The 21,978-nt window shown below is 43.5% G+C and overlaps 1 long non-coding RNA gene across 2 annotated transcripts in view; it reads right to left on the reverse strand.

Annotated features, from left to right (window-relative positions):
• The window catches only part of LOC115079443, a 76,386-nt gene that overhangs the window by 24,818 nt on the left and 29,590 nt on the right, over positions 1–21,978 (reverse strand). The window contains exon 3 of one of the 2 annotated variants that reach the window (XR_003853290.1): positions 6,089–6,305. The exons of the other annotated variant lie outside the window; for it this stretch is intronic. This is a non-coding gene — a long non-coding RNA (uncharacterized LOC115079443). The remainder of the gene's footprint in view (positions 1–6,088; positions 6,306–21,978) is intronic. 2 annotated transcript variants of the gene reach the window in all.

Genomic DNA, 21,978 nt, shown 5'->3' on the forward strand with positions numbered 1-21,978 from the left:
GCAGAACTAAATTTGTGTTGTGCCGTTAAATACTGTACCTTGAAGAGTACTTAAAACCCTAATAGCTCCAGGTCTGCAGAGCTTTGTATTCCCTAGAATAACCTGGTGCAGGATGGAAAATGGGCAAACAAGATGGGCCTTGTGGGCTGGCCTCATTTTCTGTGTTTCCACACATGAACAAGAGAGCAGAGGCTATTAACTGTGAAAAATGGTGAATTTTCTTAAACATTAACATATTATGATTATGACTTCCAAACTTCAATTCATAGAATTGTTTGGCCTTCAAGATGTAATAGCTAGCTAAGCCAGTTTTTCCTGAGTAAGATGTTCTGTCTTTCTCATTTTCATGTACTGGACTGGGAAGAAGATGGTGGAATCATTAAGCCACATGGAAAGCAATAGAGGGTATACTCAACACCACTGCTTATTATCCAAAGACTAAAAAATAAGTAGCGAAATAAATGTAAACATTATACAAGAAGGAGATAGGATGGTTAGACACTCATATGACGCACTGCTTAATGCAGAAAGGAATCACTTAATGATTTTTTGGTGTCCTTTATCCAATCCTTACCTTTAAACCATTAATTTTATTTTTATTTATAATATATAATATTAAAAATAAAAATATCAAGCCTACGGAATAACCATCTGATATCCCCACGAGTACTCGTAACCTGTTCTATCCCATATTATATAATCATTATATAATTGCTGTACAGAAATGACTTATAGCTATTTTCTTATTTTGTGAAGTCTTGGGGTGTGGTAGGGAGAGAGGGGGGAGGGTCTGTCAGGTTCCAGTATATTTCAAAGAAGAAAATTTCTGCTATCCAAAAGGAATTTCCTCTGTCCGTGGAGCACGCTTCATCTCAATAGACACAAAACTTTAACAATGTCCTTCAGCTGCCTGGCAGTCTACTTTAATGCACAGGAAAGACAGCAGCAGTGGTACAACTGTAGGCCACCTTCTCTCAAGTCAAGGGCAAAGACTGATTGGGAAACTGATCTCACCTGATTCGTGAAACACTAGGACCTAAAGAAAGGATAACAAGAAACGAAATGACGGAATACCTTAATTCATGTCTTGACTAGCTCCCGGGGCTAGCACCCCTTCCTCAGCTCAGAAGGCGGCATTGGCAGTCATACAAGGCATTCCAATGATGGTCTGATCCATTTTATTCTGAATATCATCCTTTGCTCAGTCTGTTCTGACCTAAGGGAGTTAGTCTTACCATATTGTTGTTGTTTTTTTGGTTTGTTTTTTTTGGGGGGAGGGATGTTATCTTTAATTTATGTGCAGTCAAGGGGACTATCATGGCAGCCATACTGCTTTATGAAAAATAAGACCTCAGTATAATGTGATTCCCCTGAGTTGATGTGCATATTCACACTCCTAATAGAGGTCTTTAGTAGAACAATCTCTCTGGATTGGTTGCAGATTACAACACCCCTTAGTACCCCCCCCCCCCCCCCACCCCCCGCACACACACACACACCCACTGGCTCTCCTATAATTGCTCTTTGCAAGGTTCGGAATGCTTCCTTCCAGAGATTCATGTTATAAATAGGGCAGAGTATATTGTATTTCAGCTCCTCATATGTGAAAGAAGATGCTGAGATTCTAGCAGAGGGTTTAGGGTGGTGAATAAGTTAAGCACCTCCTTGTCTTCAGAATCTCTGCTGACTTTGTGGCCAGCTCCTTTCTGACTGCCCTGACACCGCAGATAACCCCGGTGCATTCATCTTGAATTGTCAGCCTGCTCCGCAGGAACCTTCCTTCTTAGCTGATTGCCTATCTCTCAAATTAAATAGCATCTGGCTGCCAAGAAGCTTTTGTTTGTTGGATTCCACTGGCTTAGGTAAAATGATGGGGGGAGGGGAGGGGAGAGTAGAATCTGATGTCTTGAAAGAACTCAGGAGTACTTATTGCAGAGTGGCCCTTTTCAGCACAAAATACCGGCTGCTGGATGGGCTGAAGGTGTCCTGTACCGAGGCTGTCCCACCCCCAACCCCTGCAGTGAAGAAAACTCTTAAAATGGGAGAGGGAGGGAGACCACACTTCAGAGGACCTGGGTTCAGACTCACGGGTCAGGTCTTCCCTTCCCTGGGCCAGCTGGGAATACTGCTGGAGCCCCCAGGGGCAGGGACTCCCAGCCGTTGCATTATGGCGACATCTAGTGGCTAGATCTGGGGCACATGACTGCAAGGCTCTGGAAGGCCCCCTACCCTAGGAATCTCACTGCTGTGATTGGGCTACAGTAAGGGAGCTGGGAGGATATATAAAGCTGCTACAGAAAACTCCTGGGGTAGCTGTGAATGGAATCTCATGTTGCCAGACTTCAGCCCTGTTTACAATTAAGCTGGAACCCCAGAGGAGCAGGGGAGGAGCTACTGAGCCCAAAAATAGAGGAGTGGGTGGGGGATTAGGATGGAAAAGCTTCTCCAAACACTGTGCAACATACATAGAGCATGATACCCTGAAAATCAAACCTTTCACAGGCTAACTCCCAGATCAAATATTTCGTCTTCTATCTAATTTGTGATGTGTGCAGTAGGCTTCTGTTTTATTCATGTTTTATACAAACTAAATTCAATTATTACTTTAGTAACTGCTGCTGAAAACAATTTTCAGCAATATGTATATATATATATATATATATATATATATCAATATATATGCTGGGATATCTATCTACAGGTTCCGTGTGTCTCCAGCGGGGCAGATAGCTATGAGGTCATCACAGCAGGAGTGCACCCCAATGGGCAGTGTTTGAGGTTTGTGAGGTGATAAACCCAAGCGTGCAGAAGGTTCCAGGCTCGCTCTGCTGTAGTAGTTCAGGGCTCAAGGTCAGAGACCCTGGGAAGAGAGGGAGTGGAGAAGCTGCAAGTGGGACTCTCTGTTTAAAATTATTTTGAGGGGGAGTAGTTCCCATAAATCTATTGGGTTTTATTCTCGCCAATGTATTTTGAAGAATTGGAGAGACACAGCGGAGTAGCACAAGTTTCAAAATGTATCAGCGGAAATTCTGTTTCTAAGGAGAATGATCAGCAGGAGCTTAAACATCAGTGGGAATTCAGAAGAAAGCCAAAGGTATGAAAGGGATATCATTCATGTTCAGGGTGGCGCCATCATCCACAGGTTTCAGAAGAGGAGAGGAGTCACAAGGCCATCTCAGTGACAAATAACGGGATCCCAAAGACGAGGAAATTCCCTGGAGCAGCCTGAAGGAGTTTGTTGAGTCAAGTGAAGCCCCTGTGTGCTGGTGAACTGTTCATGTGACTGGATTCATTTCATGGACATTACCTGGAGGAAATTAATGTTTTGCCAGCTCATTACAATTCAGCAAGTTTCTCAGTAAACTCTTATTTTTGAAACAACTCAACCTGGTGTGGAGGTGCCTTTATTTGCAAACCACAAGAAAGAGTCCCTAGTCCTAAGAGCCGTGAAGCAATTTTTTTCCTTGCCAGTGAACGTCATGGAGGCTCCATATGTTCCATGATAGCCCAGCAGCTTCCAGATGTGTCCCCTTGTCCAGTCCAGGATATATTGTATATATAGTTGATGGGCTAGCAGTTGACAACTTGATTAAACCTTGATCTGGTCATCTCATTTCTGATCTTTGTTCATATTCAGAATCAGTTGTAACCCTGTTTGCTCAAAATCCAAGTGTTCATAGTCCACAGCCTACTCAGATGCAGTCAGCCCAGTTTAATTTGCCCTTTTAAGGGAGCAAGCTCATGTTTCGGAAGTAAGTGGAACCAACCTGGTCACCAAATGAGAAGAGAGCAGGAAGATTCGTCTAGTTGTCAGACTTATAATGGTAATCTTAGAGCGACATACCGATGAGACCTCTCCTTGTTCGGCATAGACTTTGGCCAACTTGGTCATGACGAGTCGCTTTGGGAATAAGGGGCAATTGAACTTAACCCAAACTGATTTGCCCAAAATGGCCAGTGACTCTGCATTGGAATTCACAGTGTCTCATATAAAGTCCCATGACTGGTCAGCAGATCAATAATCAAATTAGATGGAGATTCAACAGCCAGTTTCCACCCTTGCCAGGCCTGAAGCAGACAGTCCTGCATCTGAACCCATCAGAAACTGAACAAGAAATCTATCTAAGTCAATGCTGCAAGTTTCATATTCTTGACCCTTTTATCGTTACAAGGTATGGACTGTCTGGCACCTTATCACAAATACCATGCAATTAATATACAGTTCCATACTGAGAAGCAAGTGGAGATTCAGTTAAAATCATGACACTGAAATTAGGGATGTGAAGTTTACGTGGCTTTTAAAAAGACATGTAAACATAAACAATTTTTGCTGCATTGTTTTATGCCATTCCCATCCAAAACAACACGAAAAAAGTAATGAAATATCATATGTCATTTAAGTAATTTCAGCATACTTTGTAAAATATAGAATGTGATAAAAATGAAGCAAACACTACTCAGGAATATACTTTTCAAAATGAAATAAAATAAAATAGATGGAAAACGAAATGAAAAAATTAAATATTGTTTATTTTTCATGCACACCCCTAGCTGGCACCAGCAGAGCAGTGATACATGAGAAAATTATTCCACTCAGCTGCTGTAATATCCTGTCTGTATTTGTGCGTTTTGTGGGTTTATGTTAATGGCTTATTTTATGCTATGTATTATTTGTGGTTTCATGTTTTAGTTATTGAAATAACGTTTGACTTACATTATGTATTAGAACTCTAAGTTGATAAACTGTAACCTGCTTTGAGCATTATGTTATGAATGAAGCAAGACATAAATCTAAAAAAATAAACGTTAATAGTTTGCCTTTCAATCATTCTCCTTCTGCTGTACACCTACAGAACCAACACGTGTGCTGCTATTTTGACTTTGTCAACACAATTATGTCCAAAGGCTGTAATTGCATCCTGACTTCTAACTTTATGGGAGACCTGATAAGTCTGTAGGGGAAGACTGTGGCATTCCCACAACCCCTAAGAATACCCCATCAGATTTATGGCAAATTCATCGTATTACGTTTAACTTCTGATTCATTTTACATTGGTTTCTGCACTATTCATTGTCTAGTGCAGGAGTGGCCGATTCTGCTCCTCAAGAGCCAGAAATAGGCCAGGTTTCCAGGATCTCCACAATGAAGACACATGAGATAGATGTGCATGCATTGTCTCTACTGTTTGCAAATCTATCTCAAGCGTCTTCATTGTGGATTTCTTGAAAACCAGCACGTATTTTATTTAATTGGGTGAAGTGTAATAAATCACAGTTTTACCTGCCAAATGCCTTGGGTTCTGAATGTAAATCCTTCCACACACACACACTCCCCCCTCCTCCCCCACTCCCAACCACCAGCACCACTACCTCACCTCCTCCCCTTCTGGCTTCCCCTTTCCCCCTTCCTCCCCCCCCCCAGCAGAGGCATACGTGGCAGTCTACACATTTTAAAAAGAGAAATTCAATTCTCTCTTCATACTTGTAAACAATTCAAGCATGGCTTGTCAGGCTCTTCATGCTCAGGGCCTGCTCCTGCTGGTGACGCCCGTCCCGTTCCCTGGTAGTAAGAATCTGATGGCTCTTTTGCAAGACTTTTTTAAAGCAAAGTTTGTTTTAATGTGTCTTCAAAGGTTAACATTTATTCTTAGCCTGATGTGAAAAGATGGACGAGATAAATCCCAAAGCCTCTCAGCAATTTCCCACAGCAGGGGAAATACATATTTTTGTGCTGCCTTTGGACACAGTGCCCAGAAAGGCAAGCCTCTGATTGGTCGGTGGGGAGGACTTCGGAGGAGACGGTTGGGTCTCCATTAGCAGCACCGTAAGACATGAGAGCAGGAATGGGGCCCAAAAGGAACAGTTTGCAGCATTAAAGACAGGAAGTCATTGACATTCCTATGGCGAGAAGGCAGGGTTAATCAGTACCTGACCTGAGCAGGATCCCAATTCCCTCCTCTTTTTTTCTCCTTGCTTGGAATATTTAGAACATAAAAAGATGGGGGGAGGAAATTCCTACATTTTATGGCAGAATACAAAAGTGCAGTTCTGGATCATCCGAGCCTTGACAAAAAAAAAGAGTCCCCACCTTATTCCCCGTTGAAGCAGTCATGAAATATCAGCTTTCTTGTCTCTTGCGGTCTTTGTTCTCTTCTTCCTCTTTTGTTCTGAGAGCTGCCATTTTTTTATACCTCTGTATGATTTTGGAATAGAAAGGACGCACCGTCTGTCATCATCATCATGCCACGTCTTTTCCCCCTAAGTCCACTGTTCAGCACTGCCTGTAGGTGCTTCTCAGCAAAGCACTGGGTTTGCATACGAGAACCAAGAAGGAAGAAAACAAAAAAAAAAATATGGCTTAGCCGCATTTTTCTCTTGGAGAATTGTTGCTCATACAAAATTTACCTGGGGTAAAAAAGCAAAAAGGCTGTGCTGCTGGTGTTCACTTTGTCTGGGCAGCGCTGAATACACCTGACCACACAAATTGCAAGCCTAAAGTTACACAGGTAAAGTAACTGCTCTGTGCGGTTTTGAAGACGAGTCTCCTTCCATGTACTCTGCGGATGCAGATGAAAGCCAGCATTACCAGATGCCTCTGTAGGGCAGGCTGAGCCATTGTATGCATGCATTTTTTATTTTTATTTTTTAAAGAAGCCAGAACTACATCTCCCTGCACATTATGGGGCATAAGCAGGAATGACCACGCCTTTCCAAGATGACGTGGAGTCATCTAATAAGCCCTGTAGATCGCAGTGAATAAAAAAAACCCCTCAAGTTAGTTGACTGCTCAATGTCTGCATGAAAATGTTAATGCAACCACAGAAATACTTTTGCAGAAACAGCAGATTGTTGTGAATGGAATTTCCTTTTTTTTTTTCTGAGATTCTTTTAGCTTCGCTTTTGAATTCATTCTGACAGTAATAGTTTACAGTCTGTGCACATCATAATTTGTGCCTTTCTCTTAGGAAAGGTGTTTTTCTTTTAAGTATCGGAGAGAGTAATTTTCAAAGGCATTCCGCTGGTAAAGCAGTCGGGATGTCCATTCGTTTCAAATAAAAGCAAAAAATGGATGGAACTGAAAATAGCCTCCCATGAAAATGCCTGCAAAGATTTTTGGGTGTTTTTGTCTTCGCGGCATTTAAAAAAAAACAAAAAAACCCCAGGACTCCAGAAACCCAGGCTTAGCTTCCCCCCGGGCCCCTTGATTCCCACTCCTGGCCCAAAAAACAAATCCAACCTGGCTGTGGCCTGGCCAGCGCCCCCCCCCCCCCCCATTTAAAGATGCTGAGGCTGGGGAGCTCCCAAGCCAGCCCCCCACTTACCCCCTTCCCAGATCCTCAGGAAAAAGGGCACGAGCCATACATACTTGCCTCTTCCCAAGTCCCGGTGCTTTAGAAATGGTGCTGTCCACCTGGAGGACGGCGTGGAAGTGATGCCACATTGGCGTCTTCCTCCGGTGTGGTCAACCTCATGCTGACATACAACCACATCGGAGGAAGACGCCAACGTGACATCACTTCCACGCTGTCCTCCAGGTGGACAGCGCCATTTCTAGAGCACTGTGCCCCAGGTGGGGAGTGAGTGGCCATTGCTTCTATGCTGAGAATGCTAGAAAGGGGTAAGCGAGGGCTGGAATAGAAGTTCCCTGGCCCAGGCTCCTTTAAATGGGGGGGGGGAGGGAAGGCTTCTAGAGCTCCAGGCCTGCCCCATGCTTGCTTGGCTGGATTAAGTTTTTTTGGGCCCGGAGTGGGGTTGAAGGGGCCTGTGGAGACCTATTTTTTTGTTTGTTTTTTTTAAATAATATCATTATTATGAGTTTGCATAGACACATGAAAGAAGCTTGAGTTGACAAACACAGCAATGCCATTTAGTAAAACAGAATAAATAACCATAATAGCACTGACGCAGGAAAAATAAAGACTCAATAATATTGTCAAGTAATATATTCCCCCATACCATACCATATCACACACACACACAGAAATAGCTTGTTCTAAAATTGCCCACCCAATGCGTTGAGAAGCGTGCATGCGTAGAGCTCGTATGCACGGAAATGTATCCACGGCGAGCAGAGGCATTCCCGGGGGAGGGGCTGAGGAGGAGTGTGGACTTACATGCATACTCCAACATTTTCAAAAGTCTGCGTGTAACTCCGTCCCCCCAGTTTCTGCACGCAAATTAGCAATGTGTAAACGTGCGCAGGTAATTTTGCTGGGCTGATTTTACACTCGTTGATTCGCTTTGAACATCAGTGTAACTTACGCGCGTTATTTGCCAACTTTCTTATGCAGGCTGTTACAAAATGACTCCTTAGAGTAATTACCCCTTAGGGGGTAATTTTATAACAATCCACATACATTTGTGGGCTGCAACAGGCTCAAGTTACACCAAATTTGGAAAGGGGACTTGTGCGTGAAAGTTCAGTTTGAAGATTATCCCAGCGAAATTGCACGCACACAATTAACCTGCTATTTGGTGTGCATAGCTTTGCAGAAAAGAATGTAACGCACATGTGAAAAGTCCCAACCCCATCCAGATTACCCACAGAACACCTCTCCCCTATCCGAATAAAAGTCCATTTTCTCCCCTGCTGAACTTTTCAAATTGTATATGAGAAAGGTTTTGGGAATTTCAAATGACATTTCTCCTACTGTTATCAAGGAATGTAATCTTCCTTCCAGAACCTCTCCTATAATTACTGACCCAAGTCGGGCGGGTGTAGTGGGACCGGTAGAGTTGGACCCTTTCTGCTTTTTTTGCAGAAGACGGTGGAGGATGAAGAGCACATGACTAGGTCACTGGTTCCCTTTGCTCCCATTACTCAGCCGGTCATGGTTCTTAAGCTTTTTTTTTTTTTTTCTTTTTTTCGTGCTGCCCAAGTGCCTTTCATGGGATTCAAAGTTTGGTTGTTTCCCGATTTCTCACGAGTGACTCAAGAAGAAGAAAGGAATTTCCTTCTGCGCATAACGAAGCGATTGGTTTAGGCGCACGACTCTCACTGCGTTTTCCGTGTAAATGTCAAGCCTTGGTTTCTTCAGAAAGGTTCTGTATCTTTCGACCCTTCCCAGCTTTGCTCTTTTCTAGACTCCAGGCTATCGGGGGTTAGAGATCAGTGCTGCGCACAAAAGCCTGCTTCATGCACGGAAATCACTTTAGGGGGTTCTGCGAGCAATTTTCAAAAGTAAGGACATAAATGTGCACACACAAGGTCATGCTCTTTGGGAGAAGGCGTAACTTTCTGTGCACATCTCGGCACGCAAGCCCATCAACCACAAATTTATGCGCAGAAACCCACTTTGAAAATTTGAGCTAAGGTTTGCAGGAAGACCTTGTGAGGCTGGAAAACTGGGCATCTAAATGGCAGATGAAATTTAATGTGGACGAGTGCAAGGTGATACATGTAGGGAAAAATAACCCATGCTATAGTTACACAATGTTGGGTTCCATATTAGGTGCTAGAACCCAAGAAAGAGATCTAGGCTTCATAGTGGATAACACATTGAAATCATCGGTTCAGTGTGCTGCGGCAGTCAAAAAAGCAAACAGAATGTTGGGAACTATTAGAAAGGGAATGGTGAATAAAACGGAAAATGTCATAATGCCTCTGGATTGCTCCATGGTGAGACCGCACCTTGAATACTGTGTACAATTCTGGTCGCCGCATCTCAAAAAAGATATAATTGCGATGGAGAAGGTACAGAGAAGGGCTACCAAAATGATAAAGGGGAATGGAACAACTCCCCTATGAGGAAAGACTAAAGAGGTTAGGACTTTTCAGCTTGGAGAAGAGACGACTGAGGGGGGATATGATAGAGATGTTTAAAATCATGAGAGGTCTAGAACGGGTAGATGTGAATCGGTTATTTACTCTTTCGGATAGTAGAAAGACTAGAGGGCAGTCCATGAAGTTAGCGTGTGGCACATTTAAAACTAATCGGAGAAAGTTCTTTTTTACTCAACGCACAATTAAACTCTGGAATTTGTTGCCAGAGAATGTGGTTCGTGCAGTTAGTGTAGCTGTGTTTAAAAAAGGATTGGATAAGTTCTTGGAGGAGAAGTCCATTACCTGCTATTAAGTTCACTTAGAGAATAGCCAGTGCCACTGCCATTAGCAATGGTTACATGGAATAGACTTAGTTTTTGGGTACTTGCCAGGTTCTTATGGCCTGGATTGGCCACTGTTGGAAACAGGATGCTGGGCTTGATGGACCCTTGGTCTGACCCTGTATGGCATGTTCTTATGTTCTTAGGTGAAAAGTACCCGCAGGCTTTATAAAAGTTACCCTCCCTCTGTACACCATAGCTTTCCTGTTATTTTGGCATTCCCTGTAATGTATTCACTTCCTTTTCCCGCTGCATAGAACCGTGCACCTCGTTGTCCCATTTAAATGCTTCCAGCTGATGCTAGGAAAATGAAACATGCTAGGGGTTACTTGCTTTTCTTTCTCCCTGCTTCCAAACAATAATAACTTCCAGTCTGCAGTGTCTGATATCCTTGATTGCTTCTGCAGCCCCCGCTGCTGCCTCCTCCAGGTATTTCCCAGCACATTGGAGCTGTTAAGCCAGTTAAGCAAAAGGGTTAAGAGCACAGGGGCTTAATCCTTTCCAGTGCATGTTCCTGTCTCATTAAAGCATTCTCCCACAGTAGTGTAATGAGAGATCAAATAGAATCCATTTCAAGGTAAAAAAAAAAAAATGGGGGAAGGCCCTGCTGGTGTCTGACACGCTGTAGGCCCCAGTGCTAGTGCAGCCCAGCACTGGAGTAGATTAAATATCAACCCAGGTCACGTTCTCATGGCCCAGGCACAAGTGCCAGCATTCTTGCAATTACTGAAGGCCAAGGAAAGAGCAACCTGCCTGACGGGGCTGTCACACGGCTTCATTAGATTTCTGCTCAGAAGCCGGCCACAGAGGGCACTCAGATATTTAACCTGGGCGGAAAGAGGCACAGCGTCCCTGTTAAAGCTGTTGGAAAAGTAAAAAAAAAAAAAAAAAGTGAGAACTAGAGAGACGTTTCTCAAACACTGCCCTGTATCTTGATAGCTCTGCTGTCCTCAAGTGCGAAATAACGTCTCCTAAAGAGCTACCGTACCTATCTGGAGTTGCACGTGAACAGACTGCTAAATTAGGATAAAACCCATTTACCGTTGAATGATTAAACCGGAAAGCCAGAGACTCTTACGAAATACTTTCCCAAAGGCGCCCACCCAGTGGTTTCTCCCCCTGGTTGCGGGATAAAGCACATGCAGGCCGATCAGAAAAACGCGCGCACAGGCCACCCTCCTGGGCGCGCGATTCAGGAGGGTGGCCTGTGCAAATGAGGACCCGCGGTAAAAGGAGGCGCTAGGGACACTAGAGCGTCCCTAGCGCCTCCTTTTTGACAGGAGCGGCGGCTGTCAGCGGGTTTGACAGCCGACGCTCAGTTTTGCCGGCGTCAGTTCTCAAACCCGCTGACGGCCGCGGGTTCGGAAAACGGACGCCGGCAAAACTGAGCTATGATATTAAGTCGGAGGGTGCACAGAAAAGCAGGTTTTTTTTTCTGCTTTTCTGTGCACTTCCCCGGCGCCGGCAGAAATTAACGCCGGCCTTTGGGCAGGCGTTAATTTCTGAAAGTAAAAAGTGCGCACTGTACTGTGTCGGCCTGTAAGAGGGCTATTTACAAAAATGCCTTCAAAGGCCACATTAATGCAAGTTGTTCAATGCTGTGCTCACTAGAGGGCGAAAAGCCTTCGGTGAACTCTGTGTCAAAGCAGTTTCACCTTGACCAGCAGCATTCCTTCCCCGAAGTGATTAAAGACCATCCATAGCACAACCCACCCACCCCCTCCCTCCAAGAGCTTTGAAGGAGCACTGCTCCCCACTTTCAACCCACTCACCCCCAAGATCTTTAAAGGGGACTCCATTCCCTGATGTTTCCATAACCTTTCGCCCTCCCCTCCCCAAACCTCCAAGGCTCCCCCCCCCCCACCCCCCACACATGCACACAGAGTTTTCTACCAGATGACATCCTCCCCTGCCTACCCCATCCGCCTGCACCCCAGGGTCTTCGGGGCAGCAGCGATCCAGGCAGGCTCCTGCTCCACTGGCTCTGACGAAGCTTCTCCTGTGACGGGTCATAATATTTATTTCTTTTTCAAGATTTATGACCCGAACATGCCCATTGTTTGTGATGGGATGTAGGATAAAGACAAACAAATGATCATTAACGTTGTCATCCTTGGGGCAAGTGGTGATTGTTCCTGCTCTGAAGACCTTTCTTCACCAGCGGATGGGGTAGGCAGGCTTGGGGGGGGGGGGGGAACTGAAGAGAGAGTGTGCAAAGAGGGTCCTTGGTGCCCCTTCAAAGATCTTGGGGGTGGATTGACATCCAGGCATGAAGCTTCTGTACCCACTGTTACCTGAATGTAATCCGCTTTGAAGTGTTGAAAATTGGAATATAAACAAAATAAATACAAAAATAAAAATAAAAAATTACAGATCTTGAAAGGGGTCAATATCAGGGCATGGAGTTCCTTTAAAGATCTTACGGGCACCTGAAAATGGAAGGTCACTTATTCCATCTTGCATTCTCATAATTTCATCTGGGACTTTTTGGTCCTCTGAGAGGTCTAGAACGGGTAGATGTGAATCGGTTATTTACTCTTTCGGATAGTAGAAAGACTAGGGGGCACTCCATGAAGTTAGCATGGGGCACATTTAAAACTAATCGGAGAAAGTTCTTTTTTACTCAACGCACAATTAAACTCTGGAATTTGTTGCCAGAGAATGTGGTTCGTGCAGTTAGTATAGCTGTGTTTAAAAAAGGATTGGATAAGTTCTTGGAGGAGAAGTCCATTACCTGCTATTAAGTTCACTTAGAGAATAGCCACTGCCATTAGCAATGGTTACATGGAATAGACTTAGTTTTTGGGTACTTGCCAGGTTCTTATGGCCTGGATTGGCCACTGTTGGAAACAGGATGCTGGGCTTGATGGACCCTTGGTCTGACACAGTATGGCATTTTCTTATGTTCTTATGTTCTTATGATATCTGTATTTATTTATGTTTTAATTTTCTGCTGTCTTGTTTTAGTCTTTTTATCGGTTTGGGAAAGTGGAGCGAGGACATTGGCAGGTACATTAGTCTTTTTTTTTGTGCATCTTGGCATTTTTTATTTTGCATTAATTGTTAAGGACGTGCATTTGTTAGGTCATTCATTGCATTCATTTCAGCGGTATGTGCGTACCTCACAAACGGATAGTACTCTTGCATTTTCCGTAACAGGTTGTATACCTAGCATCCGTTTTACGCATGTACTGTGAGTCCCCGAGGTACGCACATACCACTGAAACGAATGGAACAAATGACCTAGCGAGCGCGCATCCCTATTAACTGTAACACAAATACATGGGTTATTCTTAGCACACTTTTGTGCATTAATGCAGTTGAGTAAATAGGCCCTAAAATAATTAAGCAGAATAGAAGTAAAAACACAGCTGTTTAACGAGACACACTGGACAAGCTGGTAAAACAAATCTGAAAGCCGTTAGAAAGGACATTTTGTTATCCCAGAACTATTTGTCACTCTTTGTCTTTTATCTACGTTTTATCTTTTAATGGAAAGTTTTCAGATTTTCTGCTCATGATGTATGATGGACTTGCAATAGCTGTGGTGCAGCAGCAAAGATATGTAAACAGGCAAAGCAGAATCTTAACAGCGGCTGTGCAGGGATTGACTGAGCGTCACAGATCAATTCAGTTCCATCACTCTGCATTCCTTTCCTGCTGCACCAGAGTTGTAATTTAAATAATTGGCAGCACTGTTTAAATTCCCATTCTGAGAGCCCCTGGAAGATTCCCGTTTGCTAAACAAGGACTGGGAGCTGACTTCCTTGCTTGGGGCTTGGAACTAATTATTATTGAGATTATCTGTACATAATCACTTGAAGTGGTTTTAGCATGGATTCATTCATTTCCTTAGAAACCCCTTAACGACATAAAGCTCTATTTAAATTGCATTTCTTTGCTTAATCTCTTAAAATTACTGTATTTCACTGAGGGTAATGACTTAAGTTTATTTATAATACATGCTTACGGGAAGTTAGACATTCAGAGGCCAATATTCAAAGAAATAGAAAACGGATAAGTTATCAGGGATATTCAACCAGATAAATGGCCAGCTGAATATCCATGAATAAAGTTATCCGGCTAACCGTAGCCAGGTAACTGTAAAGCTAACCGGCTATTTTTGAATGTCCTAAGAACATAAGAAATGCCAGGCTGGGTCAGACCGAGATCCATCGAGCCCAGCATTCTGTCTCCGACAGCGGCCTGTCTGAGTCACAGGTACCGGTCAGATCCCCAATAGTTGATCTATTTTTCTTGTATCTCACACCCAGAGTTGTGCTGGCTTTCCCGAGTCTGCCTGGCTAATAAGTGTTTATGGACTTTTCATTCAGGAACGTGGCCAATCCTCTTTTGAATCCCACTATGTTGGTTGCCTTGACCGCATCCTCTGGATCCAAACACTTCCACTGTGTGTGTGTGTGTGTGTGTGTGTGTGTGTGTGGGACAAGGAGAGCAGGGAGGAACTGTCCTCACAGCCCTCAAGCACGTCCAGTCTGGCAGCCTGGCTCCACCACCTTCTTCCTTCGTGCACAAATATCGCCAGTTAGATATAAAATTATCTGGCTACAGTTGGCTGGATAACTTTAGCCGTAACCAGTTATGTTCAAAAGAATATAGCCGGATAAGTGCCGAGCTGCAGAGTTGTTAAACAAAAAAACAAGATGATCGTGCCCCTCTTCAGCTCCTTGGTGAGGCCTCACCTGGAATACTGTGCTCCGGTCTGGAGACCTCGTCTCAGAAAAATTAAGAACAGAATGGAAGCGTCCCCCAAAAAAAGGCAACCAAAATGGTGTGGGGTCTGCATGACAAACTGTATCAGATGAGACTGAATAGGGATACCCTGGAAGAGAGACTTTCAAATACCTGAAAGGAATTAATGGAGTACAAAAATCACATTTTTCTTTCCAATGGCGAGGAAGATGTAAAACTAGGGATCAGAAGGGGGAAGACAAGCACAGTTATGGAATTCAAAAAGTCGTGGGACAAACACAGAGGATCCCTGCTGGCTAGAGAATGGAAATGAAGAAATGGGATCAGCTTGCAACGACCAGCAACGGTTGCTGTTACCCTTAAGAGAAGGCTTGGGGGTAGCTTGCATGGAGCAGCAACGGTTGCTGTTACCCTTAAGAGAAGGCTTGGGGGTAGCTTGCATGGAGCAGCAACGGTTGCTGTTACCCTTAAGAGAAGGCTTGGGGGTAGCTTGCATGGAGCAGCAACGGTTGCTGTTACCCTTAAGAGAAGGCTTGGGGGTAGCTTGCATGGAGCAGCAATTGCTACCGTGCCAGACTAGATGGACTGTATTGGCCTTTCTCTGCCATCTTTCACTATGTTACTATGTAAGATCATGGGCCTAGTGCCCTATTACAGGCCCACTTACTCCTCCCCCCTACCTTCAAATGATTGGCCCTGCGGGACCAGCCCTGCAACCAATCCCCCCCCCCCCCCCCCAACTCCCTCCATCTCAGCTAAATAAAAAGGGAAGCCTTGCCTCACCAATCTGCTACATTATTTTGAAGGGGTTAATAAATATGTGGCTAATGGTGAGCCAGTGGGTGTAGTCTATTTGGATTTTCAGAAAGCTTTTGACAAAGTCCTCCATAATAGACTCATGAGAAAATTAAAAAGTCACAGTATACAGTAGGAAGCAATGTGCTATTGTGGATTACAAACTGAGCAAAAGACAGGAAACAGAGAGTAGGACTTGATGGTCAGTTTTCTCAGTGGAGAAGGGTAAACAGTGGAGTGCCTCAGGGATCTGTACTGGGACCCGTGCTTTTTAATATATTGATAAATGATCCGTAACAGGGGAACGACGAGTGAGGTGATCACATTTACAGTCAACACAAAATTATTCCAAGTGGGTTGTGATAAATTGCAGGAGGACCTTGCGAGACTGGGGATTGGTCACCCAAACGGCAGATGAAATTGAATGTGGAGACGTAGAAAGCGATGCGCCTAGGGGGAGAAATATCCATGCTGTAACTCCAGGATGCCAGCCTCCCGTGCACGCAGCTCCTCCACCCCTGCCCACACCCTCCCGGGTCAACCAATTTCTTTACAACTAATTTGCCTCCAGGGCCCACCCCCTCTCTCTCCTCTTCCTCCCCCCCCCCCCCCCCAATTGGGGTCGATTTTAAAAAGAAGCACGCATGTGCGGGTGGCCCGCGACTCACGGGAATGTTCAAACTATGTGCGGCAACACAATCGGCCTTTTTTTCCAGTTAAGGAGCGGACTGGGAGGGAATTTCCCTAACCCCTGCCTAACCTTCCTCCCCTTTCCCCTCTCCACCCTGACCCCTAACCCCTACCCACCTAGCCTATATTTTTTAGTTCAGTGACTTACCTGATCAGATGGCCTGGATTGGCCACTGTTGGGAACAGGATACTGGGCTTGATGGACCCTCGGTCTGACCCCGTATGACATATTGTAGTGCATAAATAAATTATATCTGACTCCACCCCATCAAAGACTGAGGTTCATAATACAGGACCTGAAATGGTGATCACTGCCCTTGCAGAGACTTCATGTTAAGACACAGCCTAGGGAAGCCATGTTTTGTATCTTTGTATGCAATGAAAAAGGAGAAAACTTGGTCTCAACATTCAGCATCGATCACTTTATTTTTAAAGGATGATTGTGATGCACGCAGCCTGAAAGAATATGTAAACAGGTTTTAAAATGGCACATTTTGCTCCCACTGTGGATGTGCATCTATTAGGTATGATGTAAGCATACTAATACCGGTATATAAAAGTTTCAAATAAATAAATAAATAAATTAGGGATTGCATTTGTTTGAAAAAAATGGGAATCTGAACTGAAGCAGGCATTTCCATTTTGTACAAACCTACCACCCCCCCAAACCAAAATATCCCTTTAATTTTTGACTTTAGTCATTTTGGAAATTAGTACACACACACACACACACACACACACACACAAAGCCAACAAAAACCAACACAAAGAAAAACCAAGTTAAAAAGACGACCCAAACATGAAAGAAAAAGCACAATGCAAACAAATTCCCTGCACATCCCTTCTTTCTGTCTCTCTGTGTAACCTGTAGCCGTCCATATTTATATCTGCAGCTCCATTTCAGCACTTTAAGGAGTTAAATGCCTCTGTTTTAGAAATAATGAATCCACACCCAAAAGAAAAAGTGATTCGTTGATTTTTAGTAAATGTACTAAGAAGAGAGAGATGCAGAGCTCCCTGGCTTCATCAGGTCACGCACAGTATCTGAGGAGAGCCTGTGGCAGGGCAGGAATGTGTGCATTACCTCTGCAGCCTTAGGTGCACTTGTTTGCTAAATCTGCACTTCCTTAGAATAGTTCGTCCATCCTTTGAGAACAAATGTGTGTAATACCGCTATACTCTACATTTGTGACATTCATTTATTCAATTTATTTGATTTATGTTCCCCTTTTCGTGCATCTGAGACCTTGGAATGCTGCACTATAAAGCTAATACAAGGGAGGCAAAATCCTCCTATATATTTACAAATCCCAGGCCTTTTAAGTCATGCTGGTGAAGCCAGCTGCTGATTACGGATGGAACTTTTGTATCTGGTACCATGTGGGCCAAATGTAGCAAAGATTGCAGGGAATGGGAGATGGACACTGAGTTATAAGCAACTCCTAACATTTTGGCCTCTGCCAGCTCTTAATGGGTGAACTGGTTTAGATACAGCAGCACCTCAAGCCCCCTATGCCATTTTAATTTGAAGGATTCTGACCTCTGTGACTCAAGGATGATTGATTGCCCTTTCCATTCAAGCCGTTTTAAGCTGGATCAAAGCCGGACTGGCCACACTGCAACTTAAATCACTGCCCTGGCCTGGCTAGGATCTCTATCTCAGGATCAGAGAGCACCTGCCATCAATAGGGACATTGTCTCCTGGGTGGGCAGCCCAGGAAGTTGCCTTTGGGACCCAAGATGCCTCCCTGGTAAGAGTGCAGTGTTCACTAAAGGCCGTAAACACCAACATCATACAGAGCTCCAACATAGAAAACTTGCAAAATATTTTGAACTACGTTTTAACAATAGATCTTACATCTTTTTGAAAATGAATAAATCTGAGAAAAATTAGGCCATTTATATAGCAGATCCAAGTTAAAATCTGTTCCATCACATTGACTGCACCAATCTGTTGGTCAAGCTGGTTAGCCTTCTATCACTTTTCCCTTTATCTTCTGGCTTCCTTTGCCTGTTTTTCTCTCATATATGAGCCTCCTAATACATAATAAATGCCAGGACCAGCTTATTAGACGCCATCATTACTGAGGTTCTGCCATGCCCTGAAACCAAAGCTAGTGCTGTGAACAGTGTTCAACGTGTTGAGACCTCAGCAGCTCGCCGCGTGTCTGCCACTTCAGTTCGACAGCATATAACCCCAGTTCTGACAAAACTTCACTGGTGGCCTACATGTTGGCGCACCAAATTTAAGGTTCTTATGCTTGTTTATAAGGGATTCAGTGGACTTGACCCCTCCTTGTTTTAATGCTGCTCTTAAGTTTTACCGACCGTTTAGGTCGACATCACATAATCTTCTTGCTATTACCTTTTTTAGCGCGGTTAGTTCGGATGAAACACCAGAACATCTTTTCTAGGACAGGGCCCAGAGTTATGGAATCTATTGCCACATGATGCCAAGGAGGAGAGTTCCATGCATTTAAAATTTTGAATGGTTCTGGCTCTCGGTCATTGAAGGGTTCACTGGAATGGCATGTGACCAAAGGAAATCTGCGTTCTGTAGGAAGATGGTTATTTGTGTCTTCCGCCAGTGAAAAAATGTAAACACTCCCCTTTGGGTAGCAGATTGCTTTCTACTGTCATTTCAAGTTTGTGGAACAGTCGACCTCTGGAAGGGAAGGAAGAGGTAGATTTAAAGAAATTTCGGAAAAAATTAAAACCTTGGTTCATGTCCACTAATAATCAGTGATATTGCTCCTATAGTTCTGAGATAAAATATGATTTCGGTAGCAGAATGTGTTCTTAAGGTAAATGGTGAGTGGAGATGAGATTCATGGATGAGCTTCACTGTATATGTTTGTGCTGTTTATGTACTGTCATGTCTTTTAGTTGATCTTATCTCATCATATTATTGTAGTAAACTTATGTTAATTTTTATTTTTTGTACATCACTTTGGGTAATAGTTTTATCTGTAAAGCGATTAAAAATGCTAATAAATAAATAAAATAAATAAATATACAAAAATTCATGAAATTAGTAAAGAGGTTTTTTTTAAGAAAGCTTTTAGCTAGAGAGAGGCAGGTTTTATATTTTATATTTCATACTTTTATTTCATAGTCTCCTGAGGCCAGTTAGGGACATTAATGTTTTGGATGATTGTGTATATTATATAAATTAACAATAAAACCTTTATTCTGTGGTAATAAATTGGACAGATGCTCGTCACTGTGAATGTTTGCACTCGATAAAAGATTGGATATTCCTTGACACTTTAAAACTACTTTGACCCCCTTGCCAAAACAAATTGCCCCTCATGAAGGAAGACAATGAAACACAAGCCATGCCAGGCTTGGCGATATAAGGACTTGGTGACATAAGAATATCTAATGGACTTCTTTAAGATACGTGTCAACGAATCTCACTTTTTTTCTATTTTTAAATGCAAAAAAAAAAAAATGTTGCAAAAAAAATATTGACTTGCCTAGGAGATCAATGATTATAAATGATGAGCTACACTACATTTAAGTAGTTTTGGTGTAAATTGCTGATACCATTAACTACTCTTAAGTGATACACTTTAAGCCTTTAAAAATAAATATGATGATCTCACTAAGGCCTAGATTCATCAAGCTGCTATATTTTTTCACAGGAAGGGGATCCCACTATTGGCGCGTTCTTTTGTGTCGCAGCCAAACCTGCGACACAAATGAATGTGGTGAGTGGCCCTTTAATTTGATGACAGCAACAACTTCACAGGACTGCCATCCTCTTAAAGGGCCTCTAGCCTCCCAAAAAAAAAAAAACTGTGGCCAAATAGGGAGGTTGAATGGGGCCATCAGTTGAGGCAACCCCGACAGCTGCAGCAGACACCCCCCCAAAGTCTAACCCTCCAGCCCCACTGGCAAAGGCTCCAATACCCAACTCCCCGAAGGCGATATAATATGCCCTAACGCAGCTTGATGAATGACCCAGTAAGGTCATTGGGTTTAGCAACTCCGTTTGATGTGGTTTTCTTTTGTTGTATGTTTACTACATGACGGAGTGTAAGGTATTGTTTTTATGTATTTGTCTTATGTTTTAGTAATTGTTTTATAAGCCATTGTATTGTGTTTAGTGTGATTGTTTTATGAGTTTATGTATTATTTATGCTTTTAATTATGTATGTTTTTATGTAAACCTCTTAGGATATTTAATAAGCGGTCTATACATTTTTTAATAAATAATGCTATTCTTTGCCTACAAATGAAGTAATCAAACATGCACTGTAAAAATATTAGATATTATAACACATGATCCTAAAGAAATAACAACCGAACAGGTAGAAGAGTAGTGAAAAGGGAGTTCACCCTATACTGCCTGCAGTTCACTGAAGATCTGCCTTGAATGTTTGAAAGTGGATTTCTGGTTGGCATCAGAGTAAGGACTTAGGAGATCTACTTTCAGAGGCAGCAGAACCTCATCAGTTCATGTTACTGGACCGCAGGTAGCAAAGGGAGAGAGCCCGGGAAGGATCCCATTTCCTGTGGCTGAAGGAGGAAGAAAGCCCCTTCCTGGTGTGTGAAGGTTTGCAGTGACCATGGTTTCTGAACTCTTCTGTTTCGGATTGTTTACCGTCTTTTGCTTTTCCGTGCACTTTGTTCCAGGGTTTCCCCCGGCTCATTTTATTCATATGTATCAGTTATTCCAGTAAAGGATTTAATGTTTGAACAACACCAGGCCAAGCGGCAGTGTGCTTTTCTTCCTGGGAGGAGTTAGAAGACCCTCCAAACAGCCTAAAGGCATTGAAACACTGTAACTTCCCCTCTGTCAGGGAAGGACCCAAGGGGACATGGGATGTTGGCTTGTTCCACTGATCCTGATTGTGCCCCAAAGTTCTAGTAGCCGCTGGAAGAAGGGTCACAGATATGTGGACTGGCTCAGGAGATATTGCTCTCAGACCCGCAAAGATTTGCCTCCATACCCAACATTTAGCACACCTCCTAATATGTGCCTGCGGGAGCACAGGTCAAAAGTATTTGTCCCAAGGAGATCCAGCATTTATGCAATAATCAAAAATTTAATAAAGATATAATTGAAAAAAAAAAAAAAGAAGATCCAGCAGTACGTTATGGGGGTCATTTTATAACCAGCCACATCAATTTGTAAGGTGTTATGCCCCCAAGTTACACCCATTTTCAAAGTGAACTTACACTTGTAAGTCTGCTTTCAAAATGACCCTAGCGAAACTCCCTGCACACAAGTCCACCTACTGTTTGGGGGCACGTGGTTTTGCTGAGACAATTTCCGTGCATGCATTTTAAAATGAAAAAAGTATGTGTGCAAGCTCCACCCCCAAGCCAGACTCCACCCCCTGGAACGCCGCACCCCTCCACATGTGAAACTGATGGCGTGCAGAGTGCATGTGCATAACAACATGCGTATAGGTGGTGCAGTTTTCTAAGGGAGCCATTTCTGGGGGGGGGGGGGGGGGGAGTGGCAAAGTGCTACGTTAACTGCAGAAGTCTCTTTTGAAAATGACCCTCCCTGTATTTTAAATCATGAAAAAATGTTTGCTGCTTAAGGTGAATATTTTACCCCAGCCAGCGAGGCCCTCCAGAGCGTGCGAATGATCTCTGGTGCGCGCGGCACTGCGCACGGAACACTCACGCCCGTGCCTGCGCGCGTCCGTCCCCTCGCCT

Source organism: Rhinatrema bivittatum, chromosome 17, assembly GCF_901001135.1.
Source record: "Rhinatrema bivittatum chromosome 17, aRhiBiv1.1, whole genome shotgun sequence".
NCBI lineage: Eukaryota > Metazoa > Chordata > Amphibia > Gymnophiona > Rhinatrematidae > Rhinatrema > Rhinatrema bivittatum.